The sequence below is a fragment of the Pan troglodytes genome, chromosome 14 (genome assembly GCF_028858775.2).
Source record: "Pan troglodytes isolate AG18354 chromosome 14, NHGRI_mPanTro3-v2.0_pri, whole genome shotgun sequence".
Taxonomy (NCBI): Eukaryota; Metazoa; Chordata; class Mammalia; order Primates; family Hominidae; genus Pan; species Pan troglodytes.
The window spans coordinates 83,659,996-83,680,190 of NC_072412.2; the positions used below are offsets into that span (position 1 = coordinate 83,659,996).

General features: G+C 35.9%; 1 long non-coding RNA gene across 1 annotated transcript; it reads right to left on the reverse strand.

The window, feature by feature from the left end:
- Window positions 1-355: 355 nt before the first annotated feature.
- LOC107967932 (uncharacterized) lies at window positions 356-16,548 on the reverse strand. Its single transcript, XR_001708763.2, has 2 exons — window positions 16,472-16,548; window positions 356-602 (listed from the first exon to the last, which is right to left on the reverse strand). It is a non-coding gene; the product is annotated as an uncharacterized LOC107967932 (long non-coding RNA).
- Window positions 16,549-20,195: the final 3,647 nt, after the last annotated feature.

Below are 20,195 nucleotides of genomic sequence, written 5' to 3' on the forward strand. Positions count from 1 at the left end.
AGATTCATTTTGACTGATTCATCATAACTTTATATGAATAGAATCATTCAAGACGTACTCATCTGTACTTAGTTCTTTGGCTCAACACTATGTTTGTGATTTATTCCTGTTGCTGTGTCTAGCTGTAATCTGTTAGTTTTCATTGCCAAGTTACATTGTTTGGAATAAATAAACATAATTTATACAAATTACACTTGATGGACATCTGGACTGTTTTTAGGCTTTGGTTATTCTCAGAATAACCAAATACAAGAATGTTGCTAAGAACATTTTGTACATTTCTTTTTGTGAACATCTTAATGCATTTCTGATAGTCTGCCAGGGCTGCCATAACAAAGTTGCAAAGACTATGTAGTTTAAACCACAGAAATTAATTTTTTCACTGTTCTAGAGACTGGATGTCCAAGGTTAAGAGGTCAGCAAATTTGGTTTATCCAGAAGCTTCTCTCCTTAGTTGCAGATGCCACCGTCCCATTGTGTCCTCACACCATCTTGCCTCTGTGCTTTGGTGTCTCTTTCTCTTCTTATAATCACATCATTCCTATTGAATTAGGGCTCCATCCTTTTTGCTTCATTTAATCCTGCTGACCTTCTTGAGGCCCCTGCCACCAAATAAATACAGTCATATTAGTGGTTAGGATTTCAACATATGAATTTTGGTAGGACACAATTCAGTCTATAATGGCATTTATGTGGGTTATATTCTTAAGTAATAAATGCTAGGTCATTGCATTTGAGTACATTCAGGTTTAATAGACACTGAAAGTTTTCCAGATTGGTTGAACTGGTTTGCATTGTTGTTGGAAATGCAAATCAGTTCAACCAATCTGGAAAACTGTCATTGTCTAGGGTTCCAGTTACTTCATAATATTGGTAAATATGGCATTGCCTTTCTCATTTTATCCATCCTGGTGTGTATGTACATGGCATATCACTATGATTTAATTAGCATTTCCTTGATGATTACTGAAACTGAATATCTTTCATATATTTATTAGTCACTTGTATATCCTCATTTGTAAAATGTCTGTTCAAAACTTTTGGCTACTTAAAAAATTTAATTGTCTGCCATTTTCTGATTGATTTGTGGAAGTTCTCATAATCCTGGAAATAAAATATTCTTTGTTGAATAGATACCTAGCCAATATCTTCTGCTAGTTGATGTATTTCCTTTTCAGTCCTTAGTCATGTTCTGATTAATATAAGTGATTTTAACAGGGATGTTTAATTTATAACTTTTTCTTTTATGGCTAGTACATTTTTAACCTTATTTAAGTAATCTTTGCTTGGCTTTAAGTTACAAAGATTTTTTATTTTTTAACAACAGCTTTATTTACTTTTACATTTAGATCTCCCGTACATCTACAACTGATTTTTGTGTATTGTGTGAGGCTTGGGAAGGGGTCATGATTCACTTTTTCCACGTACAATTCAGCTGACCCCAAATCATTTATGTAAAAAACCCATCCTTCCTTGCTGCACTGCAGTGTCACCTTTGTCATAAATCAGGTGACAGTTCTAATAATCGGTCAGTTTCTGAATGTGCTCTTCTTTTTCACTGGTCTATATTTTTATCCTTGAGTCTATAGCAAACTTTGTTAAATATAATAGCTTTATATGTGACTGGCTTGACTTCTTATATTAACAGTAATCTTTGTCCAGGGCTATTCTTGGCCTTTTGCATTTTCAAACACGTTTTAAAATTAGCTTATTAATTTCCACAGAAACACCTTCTGGAATTTTGGTTGGGAGGATTACATCAAATTTATAAGTGAGTTTAGGAAGAACTGATATTTTTAAAATATTGAACCTTCCAATTCATGAACGTGGTATATCTCATTATTTAAATCTTTCTCAATTTCTGTCAGTACATTTTGTAGTTTTCTGTGTAGTTGTCTCATACATCTTTCACCAGATTTATTCCTACATATTTTATGATTTTTAAAGTTATTGTAATTTAGCCAAGTGATTTAATTTATTGCCATCCATACCTCTAAGTATGAGTAGTTTTTAAATTTTGAATAATATTGATCCAAAGATAATCTAGCCAAATCATAATGATCAAGCAGTATCTTCACCCATTCCTTTGCGCATTTCTTTATTGAATAATCATTTATTGCATTCTTCTTGTATGCTTGGCACAGTGCTAGATGCTAGGCACACAAAATAAGGCACAAAATAATCATTTATTGCATGCCTCTTGTATGCTGGCTGGGCACAGTGCTAGATGCTAGGCGCACAAAATAAGGTGGTCTTTATTCTAAAGGAGGTAACAGTTCATGGTTAAACAAACAATAACAATACAGGATGACAAATTGAAGAGGTATGACTAATTAGGAAACCCAGAATGATGCTGAATAATAATCAGAATAATAACAGAAGTCATATTAAGGAGTAGCAACAGAAATAGCACAATCACTTCACAAGGGACAATAATAATTGAGCAAAATGAAGGTTAGTGTGAAAGAAAATAATTTGTTAATATTCTGTTTAAACTTGTAGCACATAAAAAGAAACTATAAAAACTTCTTACAGAATCATATCACACCAAATTGGTGCTAAATTAAACTCAAGCAAGAAAGTAGGAGCCTTGGAATACAGTGTGATCTGTGTTGTCTTGATTTAATGGGTTTTTGAGGAGTAGGAGCCATAAACATAAATGCAACAAGTGATCTTCTCCAGGCTGGGGCCACAGAAGAAAGGGCCTGTTTAGGTCACCAGGAGGAAGAATTTATCTGGAAGCAGTGGGATGGGAACTGAGACGAAACCAGCTCCATTATTTATTTACAAGGCTGCTTTAGGAAGTATGGATCCTTTTGTTTTCTAGAAGAACTATAAACAAACTTCTCTGTTTATTTGTATAAAGGATACCACTGAATTTTTGTAAACAAAGTAGACTGTTAGGAATAAAGGATAGTTTGATTTAGGATATGTGTCCATAACATATATTATCTAAGGAGAGTTATGCTGCCTATTGACAGTGGCAAATTCACGATATTAAAGCAAACGTAAGAATGATGAAAATACAGCAGTGTAAGTGCAAGGAATTGAGAAGTGAGGATTTTGAACTTCTACTAGTTCTGAAAAGCATGTCTAATTTAAATTAGAAGTAAATGGATGTAGTAGAAATATCTTTCAACTAGGAAAGAGTCTCAGTTTTTACACATTTTAAAGCTATTTAGCCTCTCTGGTTTTCAGTTTCTCGTATGGAATATATTGCTTTCCTTCCATAGCAACTCACCTAATAGTTGCACTCAATAAATATGAGATAAATGAATGAATATATAGGAGATAATCAGTGGGAGAGGGTCTTTATTGGGTCTTCTTAGTTTTAATATTCTCTATATTTTCTTTAAACAATCATATATTCTCCTATGGGTTACATTTTTTTTCTGCTATTGACTCCTAAATTATAAATCCATCTCAGATCATTCCTTGAACTCTAGGTATGTATATCTATTTTCTTTTAACTGGACATCTGCAATTGGATACTCCAGCTAAAAATTGACATACCTAATATGAACTCATTGATTTTTATCTTCTTCCCAACTTGCTCTCCTCCTGTGCCCCTAGTTTAGTTAACAGCATTCAGCAATGGACCCCTTTGCCCAATATACCGTTGATCACAATTTCCCAAAGGGGCTATGTCCTAAATAGCTCTGGGAAGCAACCACTTCTCTCTCTATTCATACTCCCACAATCCTTGTTTAAGTCATCGCAAAAATGGCCTGCACAACTCTAGCAGCCTTTCAAACTGGTCTCTGACTTTAGAATATTCTCTTTGAATTGATTGCATTATTTCAGACAGTGATCTTTCTAAAATATAACTCAAATCCCATCACTCTCTGCCTAAAATCATTGAATGATTCCACATTGCCCCAAGGATAAAGTGCCAACTCCCTAAAGTGGTTTACCATCCTTGTTATACACTCCCGCTTTCCTTTCCAATCTCATTTCTTGAATAAATTCTATCTTCGGCCAGACTGTGCTGCTTTCCTCACCTGGGCTTTATGCTCCACTTTCCTGACCCTGAACATGATGTTCTGCTTGCCTAATTGCTTCCTCCTTCCACCCAGCTCTCACCTCCAGCCTCCACATCTTTGCCTCCTCACCTGACAATATTCTCGCCATCTGTATTATTTCAATGTAGAAATCATCTTTGTAAAGATGTCTTTTCCCCGTGGTTGCTACTACTCCTTTCCTAGCACATTTGTGTGCTGTATTATCTGTTAAATGTCTGAGTCCCCGACTAGATGAAAAAACTTTGTGAGTATGTGAATGTTTACCTGTCTGATTCACGTTCATTGTGTTGTCTAATTGTCTGGCTCAGCATAGATTATTAATAACTATTTATAAAATAAAATCACTCTGTTGCAATATTAAAATACTATAATAGAATGTTAAATAAAATTATAAGGCTGAGACAACAGTTTAAATTTGACTGGCGTGGGTTGGGGTATAAAGAAAATGAGAGCCTGGGGCAGTTCAGAGGCAATTTATGACACATAAAGTGCCCTTCTGGGGCACTTTATGATGTCAGAACAAAAAAGTTGTGCTTTTCGTTTGGGATTTTGGGAATGAACCAGAGTACAATCCTTTCACTGCTGCTGCTATCATATAAGCTCTAGGGACAATAAAGAACATTGTGACCTGAAAAAATAGACTTTGGGAAAAGCTCTTAAAATTTGGGGTGTTACACAAGAGGATATGACATGTCTTGCCCAGTGAATAAGGCTCTTCAGAAAACTTCTAAAAAGAGGCTGCATCTGCTTTAGTTGCTTAGAGGAATGCATATTCTCTGAGCACTGTTTTCCCCAAAACATTTTGAGAAATGGGCCTCAGTTTTCTTACTTGTAAAGTGGGTACAGTAGAAAATGTACCTCGTCATCTTGTACATGAGGATTCAATAAACCAAAGTAAATAAGCTTTTACAATGGCCTGGCACCTAGTAAATACCAGATAAGTGTTTGCTTCCTTTATTACCATTGTTATCAATTTGACTCTGAGATAAGAGCTAACACATAAAGTGAGAGGCATTGTTGTGGTACATCTGCAGAAGTCATTTGTGTTCTCCAAGTCCTTCCAGAGTTCCTCTGGGGACGGTGCGTGAGAGTCCTGGGGTTGAGTTCTGGCAGTCTGGCCTCAAAATCTGTGGCTCCTGGCTGAGCTTCAGCTAACAGTATATCTGAGTTTTCCTGTCAATCAAGGATATCTTATATGGGACTGAGCAACTTAGATTTGAAATGCTAAATGTGGAACAAATGTTACCACATCAGATAGGAATGGAAACTGTTCTTTGTGGAGAGATACCAGGATCTCTCTTCCTTGGGAAGATGAGCTGAGAGAGGAACACAGAGATGTCGCTCTGTGCAGCCACTGGCACTGGCCCCTGTGCCACCTTAGTTCTTCAGGGTGAGCTTTAATTGTTGTCCAGTGTCATGAGTTTCAGTCTCTATGCTATTGTGAGAAAATTGTGCTAAAAGCCACTGAGAGACCACACAATGACAGCTGGCACACTGATACACTGTGCGGGTTACTGCTAGAGTTCAAGTCTCTCAGGGATGCTCCAGGACACAAACCCTCAGCCTCGGGTATTCATCCAGGGAGGTTTGGATCTGATTCGCATAAATCCCAGTGTGGTAGCAAGGAATTTCCTGCCTCCTACTGCTTCAGGACACCTGCTCAACCCATTTTTAGAAGGCTTTCACAGCCCTTTTGGGGCATTCCCAGGGCAGGTGGGCAGGAGGTGGTGGCCGTGGGGGCTGGACATCCATCAGACCTGGGATGGAGTGGTGCCTCACCTGGATCTGCACATCCCAAAGAGGTACCCAAGGCTGGGCCAAAAGGAAATGAATGTACGTGGCTTGTACTTTGACCAGTGTCCTGCTCCTTGCCTTCCTCCCCCTGCACACGGTGTGAAAAGGAGTGGCGTTCTCCCAGACACAGACCAACTTTGGAAATTGGGATTGTGGTACTTTCTGAAAGTGTGCAGCATTTTAACCTCGAGTGTGTAAGTCTAAGTATTGTAAAACATGTTTTTATATTTTAAAAGCTCTTAAAGGTAATTTTATTTTATTGAACATCAGAAACTATCTACATATTCATAAAGAATGCTTGATTAAAAGATAGTATCTCCCAGAGCGCCAGAAATTTTAATGTAGTTACACTCATTTGGAATCAGCCTATTAGATATCTCTTTGACACTAACAGTAACACTTACCATATTCATAATTACTAAGAAATTCTAAGGAAAGTGTATGTATGCACATACACATCATATACATATTCAGAATATATGTGTATATAGATTATATACCGTAAATATATATGTTTGTTACCTGTCTTTTTTTCTATAAAAAAAAATTTTATTCATGCCTAGTATTAACTCCCAGGCAAAGCATGTATGTAAGGATTAGGCTAATGTTTAAAGGTTTTCGAGAAGGCTACAACCCTGAAATATTATCTGATTAGAAAATAAAATTGGTGGTTCTGCAGTTAGCCTTTGGCTTTATTTCAGTATTGGTTAGTGTTCTAATGCTTGCTGAGTTTGAAAACTTACGTGAAAGTACATCCCTTATTGATCAGTAAATTTATTTGTATGTTATTGTTGCAGCTGTTAAATGAGAAATTTAATTTTCTCTCCTTAATTCAGTTTGGCTTTCTGACATGTTGCTCTTCTCTCCTTGAAGCAAGTGCTGTTTGCCCATTTTCCTTACTCCAGTGACTGTCACATAAAAGGGCTTAGTACATATTTCCTGAAGTAATGACCTATCAGATGCATGGTCAGTGCCCCTAAATCTTGCTTCTCAGTGTTAGTTTGGAGCCTGAGAAAGAATGGCAGCTTTGGAAAAGTAAATTAAAAAGTCAGAAATCATTAAAATGCACAAAAATATCCCAAAGTAAGGTTTTCATGTGATTCTACCACAGGGCTTATTGATCTTTTCTCATCTTTAGGCTTTGTTTCTAGGTGCCCAATAGAAGCTACCAAAACTTTAATGGTTGCTAACTCCCACTTTTTCATTATACTCTTGCTAAGTTGAAAAGTCCTCTCCTCTTAGAAACAGAAATGACTGTGCTATATATTGGAATTTCCAAAAGCCACCAGACACCAATGATACACCACAGATGGGTGTCCATGAGAGTAGAATTAGAACTACTCCCCTCAATGTGGCTGCTGTGTCATCACTAGTGTACTGCAACCCCTGCCAAGGCAGGACAGGGGGACGATGAGTGCCAGCTGGATTCCAGTCCACTCCCCAGACTGAATGATAAGGCTCTACCACCGGGAATGGATCATGTCTGTTCAAAGCCACAATGGACAGTGTCCTCTTCTGTCATTGCAGCTACACCATCCAAACTCCCCAGATCCCTAAGGAAACTCAGAAGAACATGAGCAGAACATCACAACAATGGGTGCACACAACTCTGATAAAACATGTACATTTAAGGGTCTCTATTCTCTCTAATAGGTTAATTCAGGTGGCATGATAACAAAACTGCCATCTACAGTTTGTGACAGGTAGGGATGAAAGAGGATGGTGGAATGGGATCTTTTCAAATTTATCCAGTGGGGTAAATGGAGGATCATTTGTTTCACGGTAGCAACATAAAGTAACTATAGAAGATTATTTTCAGAGAAAAACAAAACAAAACAAAAGCCACTACTAGTCATGCCTATTATGCCTGAAATGTCATTGTCTATCTATATACTTGCAAAGGCTATTATCTGCTGAATTTAAGCGGTAAAAACATCAGAAAAACTAAATAATGGTCTATGTATTGGAAATACTTGTAACAGTTTCTTACATTCATAACATTAGAGCACAAACATATTCCCCTCTTCTTTTCTTTTTCTCTTTTGAATTTTCAGTAGAAGGGAACGACAATAATAGGTATAACTTTTATTGGATTATACTTTAATTTAGATCACTGAATTATGTATACCTATAGCACCCAAAATGCTAGTAAAGTCAAGTCTCTACATTTAAATCATAAATAAGTAATCCAGTTTTACTCATATCCATCTTCCATGATGGTCCAACTAGACACTCCCCATTGTGACTGTTGATGGAAAATTCTTCCATGTTTGGAGAAACCACAGTTACTGATTAGTTTTAGCTGTAAGAGCTCTTTCCTCCTTCTCATCAAGCCTAGGCAAGGTTCCACAAACAATATTTTTTCCCGTTTGTCTCCACTCAGAAGTTCTTAATCTCTTCAGGGAACAGGGAAAATGCAGGAGTCCCCTTTGTACATCACTTGAAATAAATAAAAAAATTATCCAAAACTCATATCAGTACAGGAGTGACTGTTACAAAGAGAAAGAAGCAAATTATGGTGACTAGAAATGACAAGAGCTTGGATTTTTCTTATTTTTCAGCATGAAATTCTGAGCTTACAACCTGCAAAATGCTATTATAAAAGTAAGATAACTGCCATATAAAAACTGAAAATCATGCGAATATTTATGTGTGATCCCACTAGTTCACTCCATAATTTTTTTGGAGTGTAAAAAACATTTATGATTTTAAAAATTACACCCAATAAAAAGAAAACAGAGTCATAAAATAAAAGAAGAGGAACACAGGCTCTGCACTGCACTGAAACATTTTGAAATATAAAATGAACAACCATTGCTTTACAGCAAAAATATGATCTCATCAACAAGGTAGGAAAATGAGCAATTGCCTTTTAAAAGGCCATAGGTTACTAGCACAGTGGTTGTGAGAATAGATGTTTGAGCCTAACCGTTTGGTTTCAAAATCTGACTTTTCCACGGAGTTCTTAATGTAATATTGGTCAGGTTGCTTCATTTTCCTTATCTGTTAAATGGTGATACTCATGGTACCTACTTTATCTTGTTATTATGACACTTTGAGGAGTTAATAATGGGAAGTACATAGAAAAGAGCATAGAATAATGGTGTTTGGTAAGATTAAGTTATTGTTACTATTCTTCAATTTCTAATATTTCAAAAGAAATACAGACCTGCACTGGAGAATAATTGACTTCCTCATGCTTCAAAGCTTCATTAAATAATAACAAATAGTTGATTCCTTTTTCAGTTGGGAAAGCAAATTCAGTCAGTCTCTTAGAATATTACTATAAATTGTTTCTGAATTAAAACTCATCCCAAACAAATGAGGAGATACTTTTCTGTGATTTATGCTATAGTTTGGAAGAAGGATACTGTTGTGCCAGGAGTTGAAAACTGTACTGAGAAAGTCTATTCATGCTGACTGCAAATATTACCAGTGGGAGGAAAATCGAGTGTGTCCAATTTCATCACTGATAAATCTAGAATGATAACAGATCTGCATTGAGGGCAAGGTCTAGGAATGCTCTTCTTATACACAGAATGTTTTTGCTTAATTTCATGCTCTACAGTTTGAAGGTCATTTCTTATAAAATTATAATAACTGATGAGGCAGCCAGTGTCCCGCCCTAGAGATTTCTATCTTATTTTATAAGATAAAACTAAGGTTTCCTTTCAAGTTAAATAAGGATTATAATCTTCTTTGTGCAAGGGAAAAAAAAAGAGTATTCTTACTAGATCACCTTGGTAAGATTTGTGATTGTTTATCCTACAAAATATTTAAGTTTTGAAATTATTTCCTTTTTCCTCCAGGAGAGTATAAAGTTTTCCCTTGTGATTATTTGTTTTTCTTCAAAGCATATTAGCCCATGTTTATCACAGCCATGGTCTCTATGTCAACGAGAGAAGATGCCATGTATCTCTTAATTTAGCAGCACTTTTTGTTCGGGTTTCCAGATAAAGCACAATACAAGTTTTAAATATAAAGAGAACAGGCTGCTTCCCACAAAGCACACTGGTGTTCATAGGATGAGAAACTGGGCCCCCGTGGTGTTTGATAAGAAAGGAGTTCCTAGCATAAAGATATTTTTAGCACATCTAATAAAACATCAGTTCCATCTGCATTTCCTTAACATGTTGTGCTAAATTCTCCCTCCAACATTCCAGGATTAGTTTGTTACCCAAAGTGACAGGGAAAAGTCACTTTAGATTTTTCTGTCACCATAGGAAAAAATGAAAAGCTGTTATTATATTAACATATGTTTCTCTTTCTTTATCAAATACACAACAGCATTTGGGTCTCTACTAAAAATTATCACACACTTTAAATGATGAACTGAGCCTCTTGAACCTTTTTATTTATTTTGGGACTATAACATCAATATGTTTAAATCAAATATTTATTTCTGTGTCTGTTTCAGACATGACTCCTAATAACTGAAAAAATAGAAGTTTATGTTTACTTCTCTACATCTCTTTCCCTAAACAATTAACTAACAATTAGCTGTTGACTTCTTCATTCACTGAAATCTTAGTTAAAAGAGTATATATGTGTGTGTGTGTGTATGTATGTATGTATACATGTACACACATATATATACTATTATATACTATATATAATAGTGTATATATATACACACACACATACATGCACAGAGAGAGAACAATAAAACATAATGAAAAGTGATATTTCAAAAGATCTGTTAAGTGAAATCTTAGTCAAAATATAAGCTATTTGCCAATATATAGAAAGGTTTATTATGCTATAGTTGGTTTTGAACATGATTTGTAATATCTCTCCCTCTTCCATGCATGTAATTTTGATTTAATACCAGGTTGATAATTACCTGGCCAAAATTATATTTCTTATTCATGTAAAGGTAGATATCAAATTTACATATCAGTAATGCAAATGGGAAAAAATTATTTGGGGTAATTTATTTTGATTGGAACTATTTGTATCACTGCTCAATAAATCTATTATTTGATTTTATTTCTAAGGCATTATTAAAGAGATTTGTCAGAAAAAATACATTTATATATGTGTTTATATATGTATACACATATACACATATATAATAAAATAGAAGTTGGAGATATATATGCATGTGTATATGATTGTGTGTGTGGTGGTACATAGGACTACATTACAGAATGTTTTTCTAAAGTTAGGAATTTAAAGGGTGAATATCATACTAGGCCACATCTTTTGAGCTGTAAAAAAAAAATCACTAAATTTTACAGATTTGAGGTTTTAAGCTTAAAATTTTAGTTGCATTTTTAAAAACTTGAAAGCAGTTGACAAACTGGTTTCAAAAAGAAGACTTAATATTGCAAACATGAAATTACTCATAAAGCTAAATCTAGACAAGGTAGAAATAAATTTTTGAACATTTAAAATCCAAGTTTATTTTTAAAGCACATATGTTTTACATTAGAAGGTGTAGCCGTACCAATCATCTCTTCCTCTAAAATATTCAGAGTACATTTTTAGAACATTGTAGCAACACTTAAATACCAGTGGTTCATTATTTTAAAAGTGCTGCCCCTTTTAACAAATGCATGATTAATATTGAAGTATAGCTTTTATTCTGTTTTTAAGGCTTCAGACATAAAGTCTATTTTATGGTTTATAAACTAATGGGAGACATAGTGACTTCTTTCATTGCTAGGAAGATTTTAAATGTTCTTTTTGGGAGGCATAGGGATTAATTTTTTTTTTTTCCTGCTTGAGAAATGTTACCTTCTGAGAAAAAAGCAAGGCACTTTTTCTACTGTTGTGATTCCTTAAAATAGTTTTCTTCCCTTTTGTTTTGTTTATAATACCCTTCCCAGCTCCCTCGGTCATCTGAGCATGGCTGATCACTTCACGTCTCTTTCTTTGATTCATGAATACAGAATTCTAACTTTATATTAAAATGAAGAACATATTTAGTTCTCAAGAATAAGCTCATCCTGGGAATATATTGCATGTTGGCAGATGTATTAAACCAGAAAAAGAACATAGGAGGGATGTGGCCCTCCTTGTGAGCAACACTCTCATGGTTGAGTCCTTACCAAGGGTTAGGAAAACATCCTGGTATATACATTTGAAGCTTATTGGTTTCCTGAGCTAAGATTAGGGATTAGGACAAGAGGTGTGGCTGGAATCTCTTCCTGAAGATTGTGATTCTGGGACTCAGAGGAGTCAAGACCAAGGTTCCCACAGCAGAGCCAGAAAAATAAATAAATAATAATTAGGCCTACACCTCTGACATTTGACCACCCCCTTGGGTATTGTGTCTTGGTCCTAATATATTTTGTTTTCCTAGTTTAGGCTGGAACTGTGTAGAGCATTGAGCAAATACTTTGTTCTTACCAAATACATATGTATTTTTGGACTGTACAAATTCTAAATAAGAATAACCATATACTTTTTTTTTTGAGATGGAAGTTCACTCTTGTTGCCCAGGCTGGAGTGCAATGGTACAATCTCGGCTCACCGCAACCTCCACCTCCCGAGTTCAAGCAATTCTCCTGCCTCAGCCTCCCGAGTAGGTGGGATTACAGGCATGCGCCACTATGCCTAGCTAATTTTGTATTTTTAGCAGAGACAGAGTTTCTCCGTGTTGGTCAGGCTGGTCTCAAACTCCCGACCTCAGGGCATCCACCTGCCTCAGCTTCCCAAGGTGCTGGGATTACAGGAGTGAGCCACCGTGCCTGACATGTAGTCCACCAAGGAGGTGTTGAGCCTCTCTCTTGCTAGACAACCTATCAGGCAATATTTTCTTATAAATTACTTCAATAATGATTACTCTTGAATCATTAACTTTGTACATTTTTTCCAGATGAGGATTTGTGCTAAAGCTTCATTTAACTATTTTGGGGAGCTTGTTACCACAAAAGAGTCAGGACAGGCTCAAAATCAGCCAGAAGTTTACCTATTCAATTCAACAAAACAGAACAGGTACCTATGATATGCTAGGCTGGATAGCAGCTGCTGGAAGGTTTAGAAATGTATTGCCGTCTCTTATTTCTTTCTGTCTTGGATTTCGACTTATTTCAAAAATAAAAATAGCCACACTGTTGAAGACAATATGACGGAGACTTTGGAATCAGACAGATCTGTCCCAAGTCTGTGACTACCAGTCATGCAACCTCAGACCATCATCCAGTCAGAGCCTGGGCTCCTGTAAATGAGTGTGGTCACCACTCACTCACATGCCGCAGGGTTGTGACACATGCCAACATACAGTAGGGTACATGGGCTAAACATCCGAAAAATGGAAAATGCTCTTATTCTCAAGGCCAGGCCAATGTCTACATTCCAAAATAGTAGCATTTTAACCTATCTATACATTTTGAATTGTGAAAGAATTCGTTGCTTCTTAAAAATATAGTTGACATTCTAAGCAGAGCTGAGTGTTGACTAAAATAAACTGGGCTAGTAGTTATCATAGAAATGTTGATAAGATTACCTGGTATTCATTATACTTAAAAGCAAGACTGGTCCTAGGTAGAAGTGACAAGCTACTTCAGTCTGTTTTTCCCACCTTCGTACCTCCCATTCATCTTCCTTTCATCATTCACACACTTACTGCCCAAAAGCTTCTTTCTCTGCCTTGACATTGTTAGGTGGCCTATTTCAGTAAAAAGCAGTCTCTCTGAAGTTTTGGCTGGTACTATTTAAAACTCTGTTAGCTCACTTGATGCTGTGCATTTTAATAGGGGTCTCTTGAACACACAGGAGTTTTATGTATTTTTGTTTTTTTCTGTTTTTTGTTTTTTGTTTTCTGTTTTTTTTTGAGACGGAGTCTCACTCTTGTCACCCAGGCTGGAGTGCAGTGGTGCACTCTCGGCTCACTGCGACCTCTGCCTCCTGGGTTCAAGCGATTCTCCTGCCTTAGCCTCCCAAGTAGCTGGGATTACAGGCATCTGCCACCATGCCTGGCTAATTTTGTATTTTGGGTAGAGACGGGGTTTCACCATGTTGGCCAGGCTGGTCTTGAACTCCTGAACTCAGGTGATCTGCCCACCTTGGCCTCCCAAAGTGCTGGGATTACAAGCGTGAGCCAACACACCCAGGCACACAGGAGTTTTAAACCCAGGAGAATTGTGCTGTCTTGTTAGGCAGACTGTCTTCTCTGTAGCTACTCTCTCTCTCTCAGAAAGCTTATCGATTCTTATGACATTAACTTTCATTTTTATTGTTATTATCCTTAAAAATATAGGTCAAAGCTATCTGTCTCTTTCTCCCAAGTTTTGGTACTGCAATTTCTTAATGGACATTTCAGTTCAACAGATATTTGTGAGGCATCTCTTATTACATGTGAGACGAGGATCAATACTTTACATGTATTTAAAATAGACACCAAGTTTATGTACCTGCCAAGAAATCTTTTTGTTTTCTTCTCCATAATCAATTTGTACTATGATTTGTCACCAAGTCCTATTAATTCTTCTTTTAAAGAATTGCCGTCACCTTACACTTAGAGATACATTAACTAGTTATCTTAAAAACAAGGATTATAACTCATTCTACTATAAAGACATATGCACACACACATCTTTATTGCAGCACTATTCACAATAGCAAAGACATGGAACCAACCCAAATGCTCATCAATGATAGACTGGATAAACAAAATGTGGCACATATACACCATGGAATACACTATGCAGCCATAAAAAAGAATGAGTTCATGTCTTTTGCAGGGACATGGATGAAGCTGGAAACCATCATTCTCAGCAAACTAACACAGGAGCAGAAAACCAAACACCACATGTTCTTACTCATAAGTGGTAGTTGAACAATAAGAACCCTTGGATGCAGGGACGGGAACATCACACACTGGGGCCTGTAGGGAGTGGGGAGCAAGGGGAGGGAGAGTATTAGGACAAATACCTAATGCATGAGCGGCTTAAAACCTAGATGATGGGTTGATAGGTGCAGCAAACCACCATGGCACATGTGTCCCAGAACTTAAAGTATAATAAATAAAAACAAACAAAAATACAAGAATCTTCCAGCTCCCATGTGATCCCTATGGCAAGTGCAAACTGATTCCCTTCCCTTCACCTCCTCACTTCACCTCAGTGGCACTGAGCTCTGCCACTATATAGCTCTGTGACTTTGAACAATGCATCGGTTTATTTATCCACAAAATATAATGAACAATACCTGCCCTGCCTTTCTTGCAGGATTATTGTAATGATTAGTCAAAATGGTGCGTAGGAAATCATTTTATATAGTAAATATTTATATCACACTGTTAGGAATAGTATTCTTGTTTACTACCTCATCTTGACGTGAATGAGACATAGTTCAAATCTTGAATCCTCCACGTATTAGTCATGTGAACATTAGGTTACTTATTTAGACTCTCAGAACCGCTACATTCTCATTTGTGAAATGGAGACATGAACCTCCATGCAGCCTGATGTAAGGACTAGATGGAGAAAACGTTGATAGAAGTACCAAGTACTGTGCCTAGTGCCAACTTGCATGCCATAATGTTAGTTTTTTCTTTGTGTTCTAATTGGTTCAATGTTTTTTGTCTTTACCAGTCTTTCTTAATCTTACCTGTAGGACTTTATTTCTATTTTTTTGGACAAACTTTGTATTTTCTAGGCAGATTGATGAGTGTGTGCATTTTCTGTGGCTGCTATAACAAATTACCACAAACTTAATGGCTTAAAACAATGCACATGTATTTTCTTACAGTTTTGAAAGTCAGAAGTTCAAAATCAGTCTCACTGGGCTAACATCAAGGTGTCTGTTTCTTCTGGGGGCTCAGGGGAAACCCATTTCCTTGCCGTTTCTAGCTTCTAGGGGCTGCCTGCATTCCTCAGCTAGTGGCCCCTTCCTCACCATACTCCAATCTTAAGCTTTTGTCATCACATCTACTACTCACTCTGATCTCCTGTTCCCTTTTAAAGGATTCTTGTGATTACATTATTAGGATCATCTGGATAACCCAGGATACTCTACCCATCTCATGATCCTTAAGCACATCTATAAAGTCTATTTTGCTATATGAGGTAAAATTCACAGGTTGTGGAATTAGGATATGGGCATCTTTTGGGGACTGTTATTCAGTATACCACAGTCAGTTACCTGAAATTCCCACAGACTTCTTATGGTCATGGTTACATTTTACCCTTTACCAATTTACATTCTCCTGCCTCAAATTTTTCCTTTTTTTTTTTTTGGTCTAAATTCTACTCAATCGCTTTGAGGCATACCATTAAGTCTGTAGATCTCCATCTGTTGAAGTTGGAATATAGATCAATGCTTAGTTATGCACTTTTTTCCCAATGTTTACTATTTCTTACTAAATTTCAACTTCTCTCATTCAGGAACTTATCTTTTTGTTTATTTTTAAGTCACACAACATACTTTCATTTATACATTCATTCACCAACGTATTCTCAAGCATCTGCTAAAAGCCAAGCCTTATATTCAGTGCAGGAGATACAAAGCTGAGTGAGCATAGCACAGTCCTCATCTTTTGAGAACTCATCAAGTGGTGGAAGTGTGGTAGAGACAGTAAAGCTCATATTCCCTCAAATTTCCCAGCTTCCTTACCAGTAGGGAGGCTAATATGATATGATATGGTCATGAAATGTAGGCAATATTGATATTGTGCCTTCTCTGGGATGAAGCAGTGAAACACTTACATGTAGTTCTTTGGTTGCTCTTTGCCACTGGGAGCAGCTACAAGATGGTGGAACTTCCAACAGCCTGAGGTTCTGAGAGACCACGTGCAACAAAGCCTCCTGCAAATTCATGTGGGACATGGAAACGTGAAAGAAGAAAAGCTTTGTTGTGGCAAGTCACATGAAATTTAGGAGTTATTTATTACCTGCTAGTCAATCCTACCCAATACCGAAAAGGAAATCTGTGATCCTGTATCATAGGCATAGCATGATAGCATATACTAATATTTGGAGGTAGAAAACTGTTCCAAATGAGAACAGAGGGAGTACTTGAGTTGATTCTTAAAGGACAACAAGAAAGTTTGAGATGGATGAGGTGTGAGAACAAGCATTTTCCCAAAGAGCAAATAGCACATACAAAGACTTGGAAGCCTAGACAGAATTCAGATGGCAGGGAAAGGGTATAATTTCTCTGGGGGTAGGGGGGAGACTGAGGCCAGAGCTAGAGGTGAGAGGGCATTGGATGCCATTCTAAGACATTTTATTTTCATTCTGTAAGCTAGAGTTTCTTAAAAATTTTTTTAAAAATTTGTTCATTTATTTCTGTTTAAAATAGTAATACAAGTATATTATGTAAAGTTAGAAAGACATAGGAAAGCAAATGAAGAAAATAAAATCATCACTAATACTATCACATTGAGAAATAACTGTTAATGCTGCTTTCATATTTTCTTCTAGATATTGCTCTGTGCATGTACAGATTTGATTGTGTCTCCTTAAAATTGGGATTATGTTGTATGAGAATTATTTTGTCTGTTTAACCTTTCCAATTAAAAGTCTTCAAAAAGAATTCTCAGTTTGGGCGGATAAAATTTCAGTGACTAAAAGATAACTCATAATTCATTTAGCTATTTGGCATTTAGGAAATATCCATTGTTATGGAGATTATCCATCTAAGCAGACTTTAAAATAATCAGTTTAATTGTGGAATAATGTATATAGAAGAAAGGTTATCTATTTTAAGTGTAAATTTGAGGGGTTTTGACAAATGTGCTGTCATGTAACTACCACCATCATCCAGATTAGAGCATTTCTATCGCCACAAAAAAGTGTCCTTGTATCCCTCTGCAGTCAATTCCTTTTAGCCCTTCCCAGCCTCTGGAAAACCCTGACATGCATTCAGTCAGCAGAGCACTTATTGGCTTCAATTTCAGATAAATGAATTCGTGTCTGGGCTTTTTCACTTAGCATAATATTTTGGAAATTCATCCTTGTTGTTTATCTATTAATTATTTGAAGAAAGATCAACTTGCCTCTAGTTTTTGGCTAATAAATATGTTATGAACATTCAGGTACAAGTTTTTGTGAGGCTGTATCTTTACATTTATCTTGTGTACCTAGGCAGGTTGATTCCTCAGTGTTTTAAGTGTATCTATAACTCCATAAGAAACAACCAGACTGTTCCCACCAACAGTGTGTGAGACTTCCTCATGTTTTATATCCTCACCAAATCTTGTTATTCATGATCTTTTTAATTTTGACGATTTTTGATTATGTTGTTTCTTCTCATTGACGTGTTAAAGGTTTTTATATATTAGATACAAATACTTTATTATGTATATGTTTGTACATAATTATTTTATATATGTTTACAATTATTTTATATTTTTAATATATTTAATTTATATTTATAATTTTTATATATGTGCTTACATATATATAATATATATATAAAAATTATTTTATATATATTTTATATATTACTAAATCCAAGAACAAGGAGTGATGATATCCCATATAATTATATATAAACATATACATAATAAAGCAGTACAGAATACTTGTTACATATATAGAACAATATATTTATATAAACATATATATATATTGCTCTGTGCATGTGCAGATTTGATTGTTTTTCCTTAAAATTGGGGTTATGTTGTATGAGAATTACTTAACTGCTTAGGAAAACCATTAACAAGCATAAATTCTAACTATTTGTCACCTAAAGCATACAACTTACATCACCTATTTGAGAAGCAACTCATTGTCAAGTAAAATGTCATGAGTTAATATGATTTCTATTTCATGACTTGTATGTGATCCACTATCTGCTGTCTCTTTCCAATGCAAATTAATTTTCATGGCATATCTTCCCCATTTTGCAATTTTGTGGGCCTCTTGTACCTTCCTCTATTACAAGTGTTCTGGGGAATGAATGCCTAACTCATGACATGCTTAATATGACACCTATACATTTAATTTTGTAAGTGCCATGTAATACATACTTTTTAATTTGATTAAACTCTGTCAAGCCATTTTTGTATACTGGAGTAATAGATAACTACAAAGACAAAAAGCACTATTTTATTCACATAAATCTTCTTTTCTTCCTGTTTCCAAACTTGTTGATAATTATCTTCCCCTACTTTGCCTTACTATCCCTTTTTTCTTTTGCGACTTCTTGCATTAAATACTTATTAACTTCTTTTCAGTTTTAATCATGAAAATATATAAAATTATACATGTAATTGGTTTTTAGTTTTATTTTGCATTGTGGTGAAAGAAGACATCATATTTTCTTGTTCGTGATGTTAAAGTAGCAGTTTCTCACTGCATCAACCAATGTGCAAAATAACCAGCTAGCATCATGATGACAGGATCAAATTCACACGTAACAATATCAACCTTAAATGTAAACAGGCTAAATGCCTCAATTAAAAGACACAGAATGGCAAATTGGATAAAGTCAAGACCCATCAGTGTGCTGTATTCAGGAGACCCATATCACGTGCAAAGACACACAAAGGCTCAAAATAAAGGGAAGGGGGAATATTTACCAAGCAAATGAAAAGCAAAAAAAAAAAAAAAAAAAAAAAAGCAGGGGTTGCAATCCTACTCTTTGATAAAACAGACTTTAAACCAACAAAGATCAAAAAAGACAATGTAGGAGATTATGTAATGGTAAAGACATCAATGAAACGAGAAAAGCTAACTATCCTAAATATATATGCAATCAATACAGGAGCACCCAGATTCATAAAACAAGTTCTTAGAGACCTACAAAGAGACTTTGACCCCCACGAAATAATAGTGGGAGACTTTAACACCCCACTGTCAATATTAGATCAAGCAGACAGAAAATTAACAAGGACATTCAGTACTTGAACTCAGCTCTGGACCAAGCAGACCCGATAGACATCTACAGAACTCTCCACCCCAAAACAACACAATATTTATTATTCTCAGCATCACATAGCACTTATTCTAAAATTGACCACATAATTCGATGTAAAACACTTCCAAGCAAATGCAAAAGAACGGAAATCATAACAGTCTCTCAGACCACAGTGCAATCAAATTAGAACTCAGGATTAAGAAACTCACTCAAAACTGCACAAATACATGGAAACTGAACAACCTGCTCCTGAATGACTACTGGGTAAATAATGATATAAGACAGAAAGAAATAAGTTCTTTGAAAACCAATGAGAACAAGGAGAAAATGTACCAGAATCTCTGGGACACAGTTAAAGCAATGTTAAGTGGGAAATTTATAGCACTAGATGTTCACATCACAAAGTGGGAAAGATCTGAAATTGACACCCTAACATCACAATTAAAAGAAATAGAGAAGCAAGAGCAAACAAATTCAAAAGCTAGCAGAAGACAAGAAATAACTAAGATCAGAGCAGAACTGAAGGAGATAGAGACATGAAAAATGCTTCAAAAGTTCAGTGAATCC